The 12,760-nt window shown below is 42.8% G+C and overlaps 1 protein-coding gene across 1 annotated transcript in view; it reads right to left on the minus strand.

The window, feature by feature from the left end:
- LOC126291657 (nuclear RNA export factor 1-like) overlaps positions 1-12,760 on the minus strand; it is a 143,115-nt gene that overhangs the window by 71,826 nt on the left and 58,529 nt on the right. The gene's annotated exons all lie outside the window — the stretch shown is intronic.

Genomic DNA, 12,760 nt, shown 5'->3' on the forward strand with positions numbered 1-12,760 from the left:
GACTATCAGTGACTTACTACCAGACCTTTATTTAGCACAGAACAAATAATGAAGATTTTCAATGCTTTAGTTCGCCTCATTGCATCATTTCCACTGTTGCAAGAAAAAAAATACCTGGTAAATAAGCAGGGCCTATTTCGACTAAATACAGTGGTCAATTACCGATCACAGTGCCTGTTCGCTTTAAAGCCAAACTTAACATAAACAAAGTGCACATAATAAGAGTAGTGCGAACTGATATGTAAGAGATGTTTTAGAGTCCTGGGTACAACCCTTTCTTTATGCAATTCCACATCCCACATTACAGCATGGCAAAACCTGGCCACAAATGGTGAGGAACTTGAAATCCATTTCCCCAAATGAAGTGTCGCTTCTCTTCACTGGTCTGCATAATTCCGCAGCACAGAGTCACAGCTGTTTCGCAACTCATTTGACACTGTCCTCCACAAATCTCCATTGGTGCTTTGGGGATTCCTGCATAAAGGGAGATTCCTCTCTTTTCTCTGAGCCACTATGTTTAAAGCTTTTGGTGGCAGCAAGCAGAAGCTTCACACATTACAGAATTCTCAAAGTTGCAGATGGTGCACTGTTCAGGAATACTAATTTTCATTGAAAATTTATATATTACTTATATTTAGGATTTCTACATTTATTTACACATAAAAAGCAGAAAAACAGCAGTTAAGACAAATACTTTGCTTCAGATATATTTATTTAAGTAGCAACATAGGCAAGAAAGGTTTAGCATAGGAATGTTGTTAATAACATTGAATTTCTGAGGCGAGCACTCACTCAAATAATATGAAACTTTTGCACTGATAATACTCAATACATAAACTCACAAAATTACTAAACTAAAACAAACTGAATAATTTTATCTTTTCTTTCTTTCTTTCCTTTCCAGACATACACTAACCATCCATTAATTCTTTTGTAATGAAGAAGTAAAATAACAGTAGGTAACACTATAGTATAGCTGTTCAAAAAGTATCTGACTTATTTATAAAAGCAGTCTTCATTCAGATACAATTTTTTGACACTAGTCATCTTCCAAGTAGTCCTCTTCAGCTCCTGCACATCTCTCCCAATGCTGCTGCCACTGCTGGAAGCATTACTGGAAAGCCTCTTTTTGTGTGGTGCACAGCTGCTCCGTCTGTATAATGTCTTCCCTGTTCTGAAATTTGATCCCTTTCAGAGATTTTGTCTTTTTAGGGAAAAGCCAAAAGTCACTCAGTGCTAGGTCAGGGGGCTAGGGAGGCTGTCAAACCACAGTCGTGTTGGGTTTGACCAAATCTCTGAATTAACTGCGAATGATTAGCAGGTGCATTACCGTGTTCAGGGTGATAACTGCCTGCTGCTTACAAGTCCCGCCGTTTGTGTCTCACTGCTTCAAAAATGTGCCATAGAACCTCTTGGTACTATTACTTATTGATGTTAGTGTGGTATCAGCGTTCGATACCACATTTGTTACGGGTTGCAGTTACCGACCGCGGTCCGCATTAGTATTGTTGGACCTGCGAGTTGCAACCAGTGCCACTCCGCAGCTTGTATCAAGTTTCTAGCGAGCTCTCGTCCACTACTGCACGCCTTGGAACAGCTCGTCCAGGGACAACAACAAGCTGTGTCACAAGTACCAGCTGCACAGGAGCCGGCTGTACAGCCCCACCGTTCTGCGCATTCCACGCCAGAGTGGAAAGCTGGCAGGAGTGGCACATGGAGTTTTCACACCACCTTGCTGTATATGACATCGAAGGTAAAACACGGATGCATGCGCTTTTATCTCGTGTCTGGGCATCGTGCTGCATCCTCCTCAAACTATTCCCAAAAAGTTCTGAAAGTGTGAATGTTGTCGCTCAGTGGTACAAATTTTTCCATACAAAATGTGCACCTCAGCGTAATTACTGTGAGTGGGTAGCCACTTTGCAAGGACTCACTCGCGACTGTGAATTTTCATGTTTTTGTGGCATATCATATTCTGACATAATCGTACGGGATGCTATTGCATAAAAAGTTTCAGACACATGCATTAGGAAGCAAATTCTTAAATTATCCAGCCCCACTTTAGAACAGGTGATTGACATTTTAGACCTATAGGACACTTTGGACTTTGCTGCAAATTCTTTTGAATCGTCTCCCGCTGTCTGTCAGGTTAGCAAGCCAGCTGTGCGCGCACCACACGTACGTGATGCTGTACCAGCTCGGTGCGTGCCTGCCCAATTCACTTCCAGGAAACACACCTGTTACACACCGGCAGAAGCCGCCTGTTTTGCGCTCATGCCCGCATTGTAATTCAAAGCACTCGCGTCACAACTGCCCATCGTGCAAGGCCATGTGCCATTTTTGCAACAGGAAGGGACATGTCCAGGCAGTGTGCCTCACAAGACAAAAATCTGACGCTCCGTATCCCGTTTCCGGACAAAGTAGCTACCACCGGAACGGTTTCCGGAATAAGACTTCCAATCACAATGAGCCACAAGCAATGCAAATAAATGTTGTAAATTCACCTCGAGTACCTGTGACGTTGCCCGAGTGCGACAATTTTGCTTGCGATGCCAGTGCACGCCGATGTAAGAATCCCGACGCGCATAATTTGCCCGTCAACATTGCTTTCCAGAATGACATTTTTTGCCAATGGCAGAACAAACTTTTTGTGGACTTTTAACACTCGGAATCATATGATTCTTTTCAGTTGGACACTGGAGCGTCTGTTTCACTCATGAATCATAAATCTTACGAAATGATCGGTTCACCTCCATTGCGTAATGCAAAATGGTACGTTAGCTACCTACCGTGGTCAAAGTATCCCAGTTGTAGGACTGTGCAGTTTGCCAGTGACATACCATGGGCAAACTCAAGTGGTTTCTTTTCATATACTGTGTTCAGCCTCATCTGTAAATATTTTTGGTCTCGATTTATTTGATGTAGTCTCCTTAACTAAATATTTTTGGTCTTGATTTATTTGATGTAGTCTCCTTAATCGTGCGTGATGATGTACTAGCTGTCACTAAACGTGTTCCCACAGCGTTTCCGAACTATGTCAAGAGTATTCTGAATTTTTTTGACAGGTTTAGGTTGCGCAAAAAATTTTCAGGCACATACTGAATTGAAGGACAATGCACAGCCTAAATTTTTCCGCACTCGCACAGTGCCTCACGTACTTTGAGGTGAAGTTGCTAAAACATTTCATGCACTTGAGGAACAAAGAGTGATTGAACCAGTGACAAGCATCACTATGGGCTTCACCAGTGGTTATCTTAAAAAAAACCATCAGGCAAATTGCGACTGTGAGTGGATTTTAAAGCCACCATCAATCCTCAGCTTCCTGTTGCAACGTTTCCTTTGCCACGTCCAGAAAACTTGTTTGACAAATTGTCTCCAGGCAAATATTTTTCTAAGTTAGATTTGCAAGACGCATATCTTCAAATTCCTGTGGATCACAAATCCCAGAAGATTCTTGTCGTGAATACGCATTTGGGTCTCTAATAGTTTAAGAGGCTACCGTTTAGATATGCCTCCGCACCGGCACTATTTCAGTAGCACTTACAGATTCTTTGTGCGTTGATTCCTTCAGTGTCTAATTACCTAGAAGACATTGTAGTTTCTGGTTCTACGCAGCATAAACATTTGCATAATTTGACACAGTTATTTGAAGTGTTACTCAATAAGGCCAAGTGTACATATTTTTCTGAACAGCTATCCTACTTGGGACACATAATAAACTGTCAAGGCATCCATCCAAGTCCGGATCATTTAAGAGCAATATCAGAACTACCAGCACCCAAGACAGTTAAAGAATTACAATCTGTCCTTGGAAAGCTCAATTATTATCACAAGTTTTTGCCTCGCGCATCATCTCTTGCAGCACCGTTACTCTAACTATGTCAAAAGAACGTTCCATTCATTTATTCATCTGAATGCGAACATGCCTTTCATAAGCTTAAATCTGCGTTGTTATCCAGTACATGTCTTATGCCCTTCAATCCTTCAAAACATGTCCTCATGGTTGATGCTTCCAATTTTGGGATCGGAGCTGGTCTTGTTCACAAAATTGAAATTTACACGATCGCCTGATCACATTTGCATCGAAGCTACTCTCTGCGCACCGTTAACTACTTGCAGATCGAGAAGGAAGCTCTTGCTTTGATTTTAGGAGTTACGAAATTCCACGACTTCTTATATGGTTGCAAGTTTACAGCTCTCACTGACCGTGAGCGTTTGATGTCTGTTTCACCCGTCAAAGCCCGTGCCTCCGTGTAAGGCTCAAAAATTTATTCGTTGGTCACTATTTTTTTCGCAGTACCGTTGCGGCTTCTTTTATCGGCCTACTGCCCAGCATGGTAATGCCAATGTGTTATATCCCAATTGCCAATAGCTGAAGACCTGCTGTGCAACTCTTCCGAACAGGCTTGTATGTTCATTGATGTGCAAAATGATGCTGATGTAGAAAGTTTTCCTGTTGACTTTCGTCGTACAGCCACAGCAACAGCTAACGACCCAGTATTAAGTGTTGTTATGTGTTACGGCAGTACGAAATTGCCTAAAAATCGTATAAAAGATCAGTTGGTTCATCACTTTTTGTGCACAGACAAACTTTTTGTCCAATGTGGTGTCCTCTTGCTCCACACGGAGAACGATCAGTCTTGTGTTATTGTTCCACATTCTTTGCAGTCAGCTGTGCCACGACTTCTTCACCAAGGTCATTGGGGTATCGTGCGGGCAAAACAGTTAGCTCGCCGTCACTGTACCTGGTTTGGCATTGATGCTGACACAGCCAAGATTTGTTGTCCTCGTTCTGTGTGTGCAGAAAATCCATCCGCACCACCGCAGAAATCTCTCTCTTGGCCTAATTACACTTTGCCATGGAATTGCTCACATTTAGATTTTGCTGGTCCTTTTTGGGATGCACAATGGTTAATTCTTGTTGATTCTTTTAGCTTTTTTCAATTTGTTGTTCGTATGTCCTCAACGACATCATCTGCTACCATCAAAGCCTTGTCTTCTATATTCTGCATAGAAGGAGTGCCACAAGTCATTGTCACCAACAATGGACCTCATTTTGTGTCTGCAGAGTTCGAAACAATTTGTGCAGCTAATGGTAATCAGTTTTTAACTTCAGCACCGTTCTCCCCTCAATCTACCAGAGCCGCTGAAAGATTCGTTCAAACATTTAAGTCACAAATGTCTAAACTGCGCAACTCTCATTCTCGTGAGGACGCTCTTTTGTTGTTTTTATCTTTGAAGTGATCGCAGCCACATGACGATGCTTCGCCAGCTGAATTGTTGCTTGGTCGTCCTCACAGAACTCTGATGAATTTGTTGCATCCTCCGCACCGCGTTTACTTGCCACGGTAGACCCACAAGTTCTTGCCAGATGATATTGTCTACTTTCGTCATTTCCGCGGCAATCGCTGATGGTTGAAAGGGCACATGCTTCGCCATCTTGGCTGCGCTATGTTTGTCGTATCAGGTCCACCTGGTTAGGTGCGCAGACACCAGAATCAGATGCACCTCTTTAGTCATGGGTTTTCTATCACTTGCCCTATGTTTCCAGTGTCGGCGCCAACGGGGCTACCCCCGGCGGGGACCTCTTCCTCGCCCCTGGGTGGCAGTGCCCGTAGCTTCACCTTTGCCATGCGATGATGCGCCAGCGTGGACATCATGTCTCATGCCGGAGTCGCCCGCTGTGCCAGCATCACTGCGGCGACCAGATGACCATGTGGATCAGGGGCCTTCAATTGTGATAGTACACAGTGAAATTCCAGTTACAATGCCGTCCACTGCCGTAGAACAGTCTGCACTTCCTGGTTTCCAGTTTTTGTTGCTGGTCGGGTGCCTCGAGCCGATGGAGGTCAACCGTTCGGTTCCTCCCATAGCTGTAGAAGTGCAGACACCTCATGTTGATGTGCACCGTGGAGTACGTTTCCAGGCGTTTCCTGTCTCCCCTCGGTCCAAATGGCAGGGTGCGGGTGGGCACACCTCTCCTGCAGTCAGGCTCTCCACGTCAGCATGGGGACCTCCACCCGGCAGTCATAAGCCATATTTAACGGCCGTTCGCAGATTTGCGGGGGAGGAATGTGGTATCAACGTTCGATACCACACTTGTCAGAGGTTGCAGTTATCGACTGCGGACCATATTAGTATCATTGCACCTGCAAGCCGTGACCAGCACTGCTAGTGCTGCTGTGCGCCTTGTATCAAGTTTCTAGCAAGTTCTCATCCACTCTTGCTCGGAACGTCAACTAGTAAAGTAGCATAGCCTTCAGCTGATAGGAAGCAACCTCTAACAAGGTGCTTAGTAATGTACGGCCTGAGTGAGATAATTATATGTATGCAGCCAACAAGAATTCTGTACAACCAGTTAAGTACAATATGTATTATTTTTTACAACCGACTTCTGATTATTTTAGTCATTACAGATCCAGACCACGCAGCCAGCACCTTATCGATGTTACTGACACACCTGCTGTGATTTATATGTTTCTACTTAGCATTGGCCACCTGTCAACATTGCTGACGACTCTTTCATCGTCATCGTAACAGTTAGTACCTTCCGGGGTTTACTTGTGATGGACCACACAACCTAGTCAAAAAAGCATCACTTTCACACACTGCTGTGGACCTGCTACACTTCACTGGATCTCGAGGATGACAGATGCTTCTATTGCGAAGACGGGAACTTTGCTTCTGCATCGTACCAATAAACTCAGAACTCACCACCAGTGATCACTGTTTAAGAAAGTTGGGATTACAGTTCACAGTATCCAGCACATTCTGTAGGATCTCCGAACGAAGTTGCTTCTTTTCAGTTGTTACCAACTTTGGCACGAATTTTGCTGGGATCCTCCTGAGGTCTAATGTTCCATCAAAATGGAATGAATGCACCCAGTACTAATTTTAATGTCATGTGTGAGTTATCTGATTGTGAATCATCCATCCTGCATCACCACGGTCTTTACGTGATCCGTAACAACCTCATTTGCAGATGTTGAGGGCGTCCCTGACAATGCACCACTCTTCACTGACAACCAGCTATCTCGGCTGTGGTTATACCACTCCTTTATCTGTGTGGTGCCCAATGCTTCATCCCCAAATACTTATCACACTTGAGAATCACCAAGCTTAAAACAAAATTTGATGCAATAATCTTGTTATATTTTTTCTGACATATTGCCCATAACACAAAAACCAACGACTGCCACTTACAGATGTCCACTTGTCAACAGCTAGCTAGCAACTGGTTGTTTCTGCAGTCCCGAAAAAAATCAGGCATGTGCACTATGTATGCTTACAAACATATAGTGTGGTTGTGGGCCAATAACATTATTGTTTTCAGCAATAAAAATAAGGTCTGATACTTTTTGAACAGCTCACACACACAACAGTAAAACAAACAAGATCAGGAAAACCCAGGATGGAATAATTACAGTATTATGAAAAGGACAGATTGCTACTCACCATATAGTGGAGATGTCGAGTCGCAAACAGGCACGACAAAATGACTGCTAAATAAGTGAGCTTTCGGACAAAAGGCCTTCTTCTAAAGTAGACAACACACGCACATCCACAAAGCAAAACACACACACCCATGACCACTGGCTCTAGCTGCCAAAGCCAGACAAACAGTTTCACCACTATCAATGTCCAGACAACATTATGAAGAATTTTTGTTCTAACTTTAAACTGGCTGCAAGTTTCCTGCTTGGCTTATCACTTGTGAAGTTGAGATGAGCGTGAAAGAAATGAATTACAGAAACAAGTCATAGGGACCTTATAATTCTGACCTCTCTTATTTCCTAATATATGAAAAACATTTCAGAAACTTTCCCAGGCAACCTTCTCGTCACCATGTAACATTTCATCCAATTGCTTCTCTCTGGAAAGTGTTCAAATCTTCAGACAAATGAAGATACCTTTTTTACTTTCAATTTGGTCAACTGTTAGAATTTTTTCCACTTACCACCACGTACAATACTACAGTTGCAGCCACGAATGACAGTGGTCGAGTTTAGGCTCATTCTGTGCACCTGGTGCGAAATCATCCTCCTACAGCCAATGACTGTTCAGCCGTTTTTCTCAGCACTCTGCTGTGAGTGTTTTGGCCAGTGCAAGTGTTGAACATGATTGTCGCAGTTATTTGGTGGATTTTTATTCAGTTTCTTGCGATTTGTCATGGCTGATGGTGGTGGTAAGCAACAAATACTTCAGGAACAAGCAAAAGACACAATTTACAGGATATACACTTTCTTTGAAAGTGAAGCAGGAAACAGTGGATCTAACACAGATGTTACTAGATTTCAGGAACACACTGCATAAGCAAGTGGCATCAGCTTGTGAACTGTGTTTCTTCAATTTCTCCCAGCGTACTTCGTGACGAAAGAGTTCACGGGTGAACAGCCAAGTGTTAGTGTCCAATGAGCACAATATTTCAGCAAGCAACAAACAACCACACTGCTATCATCAGATGCGGGTGCCACACTTTAATCTACTCCCCCCCCCCCCCCCCCCTCCTCCAAGGTGTACTGAATGTGGTCTGCACCCAGGCTCCAGGCAACATCTGTTCCATTCATGGTCCGCACACAGGGTCATTATGTGTCTTTTTATGGTGCACGCTGCTGCCCAACATGTCATCTGATCTTTTCACCAGGACATCCAGAGAGGAGAGCACTCCATCCACTTTGACTTCCATGGTAAACTTGATCTTCTGGTGTATGGAATTGAAATGTACGAGGAAACCATTCAGCTTGCCTCTACTATGAGGCCACATGAAAAAGGTGTCGTCAACACAGTGGAAGAAACAGGTAGGTTTCCACTGTGCTGAATCCAGGAATTCCTCCTAGAAATGTTCCATGAACAAGTTGGTAATGACTAGTGAAAGTGGACTCCCCATTGCTACCCCTCCTGTCTGCTCCCAGTATCCACCATTGAAGAGAAAATATGTTGATGTCAGGACACGCCTAAAAAGGTTGGTCATCTCTGTGTCAAATTTCTGACTTATAAGTTCCAAGACACCTTCATGATGACAGAGAGACAACATCGAAACTCACAAGGATGTTTGAATCAAAAAATCTGAAATTGTTAAGCTGCCGGACAAAATCCACTGAGTTGTGAATGTCATGTGGACCTTTTCCAATGCAAGGACTAAGCATATACTTCAGATATGTCAGCAACATTTGCGCTCCAACATACTCACTTGCAAAATGGCGTGGGGAGACCACTTTCACAAGTCGTCGCCCACTTGTTCATGGGACATTTCGAGAAGGGAGCCTTAGATTCAGTGCAGTGGAAATTTACCCATTTCTTCTGCTACGTTGACGACACCTTTATCATATGGTCAAGACAAGCTGAACTGTTTTCTCATACATCTCAATTCCATACACCAGAACCTCAAGTTTACCAAGAAAGTCTAAGTGGATGGAGTGCTCCCCTTGCTGGATGTCCTGGTTAAGGGAAGAGCAGAAGGCACGCTGCACAACAGCGTGTACCGTAAGAAGATGCACACCAACCTTTACTTACATGTAAACAACTGCCACTATCCAGTGCAGAGGAACGGGATTCTCAAAACATTGGTTCACAGGGCCTGTACCCTTTCTGACAATGAGAGCCTTACCCAAGAACTTTAACACCTCAGTTTTGTTTTCCGGAAAAATGGATACACAGAGAAGCAAACTGGGAAATCTCTGTGTCCCACACTGACTGTACAACCAGAGGAAACAGAAGAGGAACCTCATAAGAAAGGGAGCACAGCATTTTATTCCGTTCTGTTGCACTTTATTGGAAAAGACAGGTCAAATTCTTCAGAAACATCAAGTGAAGACTGTCTTCCGCCCACCAATTAAGGCACTGCTTGCTAATGTCAAGGACAATCTATGACTTTGGAGACCTGGAGTCTGCCAGATCCCCTGCAAATGTGGTATGACTTATATGTCAAACAGCGCGTACTGTCGAAGATCATTGCCAAGAACATCAATGGCGCACCAGATTGCAGCAGCCCAACAAGTTGGCTGTTGCTGAACATTGCCTCTTGGAATGACACAGAATGAATTACGACCAGACTCAGGTTCTGGCACAGACGTCCAAATACTGGGACTGTCTCACTACAGAATCTACTGAGATCTGAGTATAGAAACTGCTGACCAATCGAGATAGCGGTTACATCCTTAGTAAGGCCTGGGAACCCGCGTTGAACCTGATTAAAAAAAGAAAACATTCCACAATGAACTGACTTCAAGAACAGTCAGAGTTGCTGAGAAGATGTTGCCAGTCCCTGGGTGCGGACCGCAAAGGGAACAGATGATGGATGCTCCACGACTGGGCGTGGACTCCATTCGGAACACCTCGAGGTGGGGGAGGAGATAAAAGCCCGGCACCGGCGCCTAGGCAGTCAGTTTGTCAGCATACCTGATGATGGCAACGTGGTCACTTGCTGAAATACTGTGCTCGTTGGACAGTAATAACCGGCTGTTCACCTGTGAACTCGATCGTCAGCTTGACAACTATTCGATGGATTGCACTGCCAATGAAGGTAATTTTCTGTCCAGACAAGTGGTAGCTCAGTTTGGAGATGACCAGGTAAACATCTCAGTTGTGGGAAGCCTGTCACAAATTTAAACAACTTCAACAGAGATGTTCTTAGACAAGTTGTATTCAATATGTGTAAGACAGGAGATTTTCCTACTGTCAAAAAAGTTATGGTGAAAATTTGTGAAACTATAAATTTTAAAGGCAGTGTACCTCAATGTGAAGAGTGCTGAAAAATACAGAATTCAAACATGTAAATACATATGACAAACGAAAATTTTTAATGGAATGTTGCAATATTGCAGCTTCAAGGGTACAGTACTTAGAAAGTGTTCTCGAAAGAAGAAAATATGGCAATTAGAACATTTTTTGCTAGGATGAATCATGGGTAAACCAGAATCATTCAAGAAAAGCATGTTGGAAATCGAGTGATGGTTTGGGTAGCTTTAAAGTACCAGTTGGTAAAAGGTGGTTGAATAATTGTGCTTCACATCATTCTGCTTTTTATTCATTCCAGAAAGCAAAATGGAGTAATTCAGGAGATTATCATTCTGAAGTGAACACAGAGACATTTAAATTATGGTTTAGGAAACAGTTTCTCCCTAAAATGCCTGCAAATACAGCAGTTGTTATGCACAAAGCGAGTTATCACTCAGTTATTGTTAACAACGCTCCCACAAAAAAAAAAAACATCATGCTGTGGCTTGCAAGTAAAAAGATACCTAACACTGTCAATCAAACTTGGGCTGAACTGTCGAATCTTTAAGGGTTTCATAAGTCTCGTCTAAAAGTTTATGAAATGACTGCATTGCACAGGAACACAGAGACAAGTGAAAGGGAATGTCGCAGAACGAAACCCGACATTTAAAACTGCTGACACAGAAAGGCTTGTGCACAAAGTTCTTGACAGCACAACACCTTCAGCACGGTTTGAGTGTGGTTAGCACCCAAAATAGCTACACGAGAAGGACATGGAGAGGAAAATTTTAATTGACAATCTCCTTGATCCTATCTTCATCACCGTCATAATACCAGATGAGTCAGACATTGACACGGACTGCAGCGATGAAGATGACGATGGTTGCAGAAACTGAAAACAATTTAACAATGTAAAGTGAGGCACACAAGCATATTCACATTGTATCTCTCTCCCCCCCCCCCCCCATATCTTCTCTTTCCCAGTCGCTGTTTTACCGGTAATATTGAGATATACTCTGTCTTTTGTGACTGCAATAAAAGTTTTATTCATAACATGCATTCTGCTTTATTTTGAAAGATCTGTGGAGAGTCTTTTGGCTTCTACATTGCTGAGACACTTTATTACCTGTTGTAGTTTTGCACGTCACTGCACTGGTAAGATCACAGTCAACATTTGTCTTGACTGACCTGTATTTTAGAACGAAATAACTGTTTGTGTATAACAGACACACTCAAACAAGTTCATTTTTTTAGCACATTGCACTTCACTGACACTTAATAGATTTTGGCTTTTATATTTTTATAAGTCCACAATTCACTTTGTGTAATTTATCAACTCAGTTTCGGTTGAGGTGCTTTAAAATAAAGTGAAATGCATCTGGTCTAAATAAAATGTTTATCACAGTTGCAAAAGATTTTCCAATATTACATACAATATTCTTGTGGTATTAAAATTGTTCACTTCAGAATTCAGAATATAATTTAATTTAAGGTAGACTATGTCTCCATAGGTAGCAGTGACACACTGTGCACGGCAGCAGTTTTTCTGGTGATTTATGATAATAATTATCTGTAAATTTTAATTTTGCCACTGGACAGCAGCATTCGTACTTCCATGCTCAGAGATGCCCAGCATGAACCACAAATTGCAACTTGCTGTGCCAGACAACACTGCACATCTTACTCCTTTCAATCTGGTCGTCTCACCATGGTAGTCATGTGGTGGTGGGAACTTAACTTTCTCTGCTGTCCCCTAAACACAAGCTTACGAACTATTTGATGTTTACATCTCTATGCGCATACAGTACCAGCCGTTTGCAACCGGCTACACTGTAATCCCCATCTGTGCCTCTACACTGTGTGGGCCTGTGCAGCCCTCCATTGTTCATGGATTAAACTATAACCAAAGCAAGGTACTGAACTGAGGGCTGAATAACATTTTTATTATATTGTTTCATTTTTGTCACATGTGATACATATAAGGCAGTGAATTCCTTCTATATCCCTTTATGGATGAAAACCTATGTGAAACAAAAACTAGAGC

Source organism: Schistocerca gregaria, chromosome 9 (genome assembly GCF_023897955.1).
Source record: "Schistocerca gregaria isolate iqSchGreg1 chromosome 9, iqSchGreg1.2, whole genome shotgun sequence".
Classification (NCBI taxonomy): domain Eukaryota; kingdom Metazoa; phylum Arthropoda; class Insecta; order Orthoptera; family Acrididae; genus Schistocerca; species Schistocerca gregaria.